Raw genomic sequence first — 4,404 nt, forward strand, 5'->3', positions numbered from 1 at the left:
TGGCGCCGGGATCAGCGCCCAACCCCCCTGATCGCCCTGCGGCTCTGTGTGTGACAAGGGGCGGGCCACAACCTCCCTGTCCGCCCTGCTCTGTTAGTGATAGGGGAAGGCGCCCCAACCCCCTGATCGGCCCTGCTCTGTGCATGACAGGGTACAGAGCCCCAACCCCCGTGATGGGCCCTGCTCTGTGCGTGATAGGGGGCAGCTCCCCAACCCCCTGATCGTCCCTGCTCTGGGCGTGACAGGGTAAGGAGCCCCAACCCCCCTGATGGGCCCTGCTCTGTGTGTGACAGGGGGCAGCGCCCCAACCCCCGGATTTGCCCTGCTCTGTGCATGACAAGGGGTGGTGCCGCAATCTCCCCATCGACCCTGCCTTGAGTGTAACAGGGGGTGGTGCTCCAACCCCCGAATCGGCCCTACCCTGAGCATGATTGGCAGTGGCATCGCAACCTCCCGATCTGCCCTGCTCTGTGCATGACAGGGGAAGGCACCCCAACTCCCCAATTGGCCCTGCTCTGAGCCTGACCAGGGGCTGCACCTAGGGATTGGGCCTGCCCTCTGCCACCCGGGAGCAGGCCTAAGCCAGCAGGACGTTATCTCCCAAGGGGTCCCAGACTGCGAGAGGGCACAGGCCGGGCTGAGGGAGCCCCCTCCCCCACCCCCAAGTGCACAAATTTTTGTGTACTGGGCCTCTAGTCCTATCTAATAAAGAGCTAATATGCAAATTAACCCTCACAAGATGGCTGCCTATGACCAGGTCAGCAGGGGGGTTAGTGAGGGATGACCAAATGACTGAAGAGCAGGCTGTGTGGGGTTACCAGGCCAGCAGGGGGGCCGTGAGGGGCAACCAGGCCGACAGGGCGGGCAGTTGGTGACTAGGCTGGCAGGAGGGGTAGTTGGGGGTGACCAGCTGGCAGAGGGGGCAGCTGGGGCAACCAGGCTGGCAGGGGGGACAATTAGGAGTGACCAGGCCAACATGGAGGGAGCAGTTGGGGGTGACCAGGCCAGCAAGGGGGGAAGTTGGGGGTGACCAGGCCAACATGGAGGGAGCAGTTGGGGGTGACCTGGCTGGCATTTGGGGGCAGTTAGGGGCAATGAGGCCGGCAGGAGGGCCAGTTAGGGGCGACCAGGCAGACAGGCAGGTGAGCAATTAGGAGCCCAATCGGGCCTAAACTGACAATTGGACATCCCCCAAGGGATCCCAGATTGAAGAGGTGCAGGCTGGTCTGGGGGGACCCTCCTACCCCTGTGCATGAATTTTTTGGGGGCAGTTAGGGGCAATGAGGCCGGCAGGAGGGCCAGTTAGGGGCGACCAGGCAGACAGGCAGGTGAGCAATTAGGAGCCCAATCGGGCCTAAACTGACAGTTGGACATCCCCCAAGGGATCCCAGATTGAAGAGGTGCAGGCTGGTCTGGGGGGACCCTCCTACCCCTGTGCATGAATTTTGTGCACCAGGCCTCTAGTTGTATATAAAAAGGTTAAATGTTGGGGTCCAGCCCCAACAAGTCCAGGGGTTCCCAAAGGTGTGGACGGAGTCAGCGAAGAAGGAATGACACAGAGGCAGCAGCGTTCAGAGGATCGACAATAGCCAGGTTCTCCAGCCAGGTTCTCCAGCCAGGTTCTCTTTTTACTTTCCTGTTACATCTGTATTTATAACATTTGATTTTAATCCTATCCATTCTATTCTAAAGGTTAGGGCATTTGTTATCTCCATTTGAAGGTCACTACTCTATTGTTCTGTTAAACTACAAGGAAGTAACTGAAGGAGGTTATCCTAAGTAAAGATTATGTAGCTTAATAGTGATTGTTCATAGTTAAAGTAATTAACTACCTGCCTGGTACTTAGTTAAGGGGTTTTACTGATTTATTCCCTTCCTTAGTCCTGTTAATCCCTAACTCCAGGGAAAAATCCTCACCTGGGGAAACCTTTCTCCGAGAGGTGACCTTGGTTAAAACACATAGCACTAAAAAGGGGGGCAAACATATTAAGAACAGTATGCCATATACGCCAGGTCCCTTGAAACATATGCTGTGCAGATATTTCTTCCCTGTAGCGACTGTGTCAAGCAGCAAGGATGCAACGGCTTCCGGCAGTTAAATAATATATTAAATAGATTTCCTTTTGTTTATGAAGCCAAGTATGCATCTTCATCCCTTCTAAACTACAGAGATAATGTGAACAAGTGCCTTAGACAGGACTTTCCAAACCACAATGTGCATAGAAACTCCCTGGGTATCTTGTTAACATGCAGATTCTGATTCAGGGGTTCTGTGGTGGTGGCCAGGCATTTTGCAATTCTCACAGGCTCCCATGTGATGTCAGACCACATACCATACTTTGAGTAGTGAGCAGCTAGACAAATTTATTCTTCCCATAGCCCTGGTAGCAACAAGCTATTTTAACATTTATCACGTTTGATTTTGTGTTTTAGCTTGGCATGAGTGAAAGGGACCAACTTTGAGATAAAATTATGGAATTGAACTATATGTTTAGTTTTTCTGACACAAAACCAAGGGTAAGACATTTTTATGAGCTTTGCACAAAATTTGGGCTACTTCTTCCTATGGTCTGAATTGCCACATTTAGCTTTCTGAATTTAGCATGCTTTGAATTGCTCCATACCAATGTACTTTCTACCATCTCCCTTTCTTGCTCCTAGACCTATTAAAACCTTAAATATCTGCATCCACCATGACTTCCACACATTCTTTTGAAAACCCTATAGGGCACACGCATAAGGAGATGCTAACTGCAAAATGTGTTTGAGGCCTGTTATCTGCCTTCCTTCTGGTCATCCCTGTTTAATTTCTTTCAACACTTGCACAGGGGAGCTTAGCCTATTTTGATCACTGTAATCCCAAAGATATTCTACTGGAGAAATTAGCAACTTACGCTACAACAGCCATTCACTCTGACCAGGATCTTTCTGTTGGCCATTGCCATTTGCAATATTCAGCAATGGTGAGTATGACAGTATTTTGATTAGTTGTAGCAAAGAAAACAAAATCCAAAAAAGGGATGTAGCAGTTTCTACAGCAGGAAAGCTGCTAAGATTTTCCCCCACTACCACAAGAAGGAAAGCCATTTCATAAAAACTGAGTTGATAATGCTTAGAATGCCTTCTCATTCTAAGCCAAGCTGGTAGTTAACAGATTAAGGGACCAGTAGCACATGATTTTAGGAAGAGATGAGGAAGAAGAGAAGGGGGATACTGTTTACAAAGGCTTCTACTAGAAAGGTCCTAATTAATTTAGCACTAATATCTTATAGGCCTCCTCTGTGTACTCTGCAAGGGATGTCATGAGGAATGGTGCTTTGAGTTGATAGAAACTTCAGGATATACACTGCTCATAGCAGTAGATTGCTATTAGGAAACGGTATTCTTAATAATGTTAAAGGAAAAATGCAAGAAGCTTTTCACTTCCTGGGCATTATTAGTGTGAGCCTGACAATTACTGACAGCTAGTCAGAATATTGTGTTTTTTGCTCTCTGGGCATCTCCTAATTATGAATAGCAATACCCTTAATCAGGTACTTGAAACAAATAAGTTATCCAGCAGAACATCACAATCAGTTACATCAAAGAGCCTTCCAGGAAGCCCCCTGTGGCTTTGTGTTAGCCTCCCCATTTGCAGCTCTCCAGGGGTACTTTCAGGAAATCCACAGTCAGCAGCTGTCTCTTCCAGCTGAGAGGTATCCATCAGTGGGCACCTTTGAAATGAAGCCGCATCCTTTGAAACAACTGATTGTTATTCACTTATTTGGGTTTCCTGGCAGCCCTATGACTTGTCAGACTGACCATGATCAATTGCAAAGGACTGATCCTTCCTGGGCAGCTATTAAGGGTTCCTGACATCCCTGCTATAAGCCAGACCTCCCAATGTATTTATATGTCCTCATCTTGGAAGAAAAATTATTCTCAGTCCACTGACAAAATTGTTATTAAATTTATTCAGAGGAGCCTCCCAAACTTCAAATTTTGGTGAAGAATTATTTTGTATAACCTGCCTTCTTTCCTCCCTTTCTAAATGTGTGCTGACATATGAATACTTGGATCCCTCAATCTTTAGCAAAATTTGAAATTTGGGAGGCTGGAAAAAAAGATTACCTTTCTGGGGATGTCACTGGAGTAGCAGGTCCTGGATAATGGTAGTTCACTTTTCTTTTTAATACTGCATTTTTTCTTTTCAGTATTTATTTTATTATATCCCTTACTATTGGGGATTTTAATCTTCCTTGTATAAAGAAGAAAAGTTACAAAATGAATTGCATTCAAAACCAGAGTCAGAAACACCAACAACAGCTAGGGACAAGAAGACTGTTTGCATTGACAATGAAGGGAAGGAGGGAAGAAAGTAAAACAGTCTATTATCAGTCATTCTATTAAACACAACACTTACTG

The sequence above is a fragment of the Myotis davidii genome, unplaced genomic scaffold, assembly GCF_000327345.1.
Source record: "Myotis davidii unplaced genomic scaffold, ASM32734v1 scaffold1107, whole genome shotgun sequence".
Taxonomy (NCBI): Eukaryota; Metazoa; Chordata; class Mammalia; order Chiroptera; family Vespertilionidae; genus Myotis; species Myotis davidii.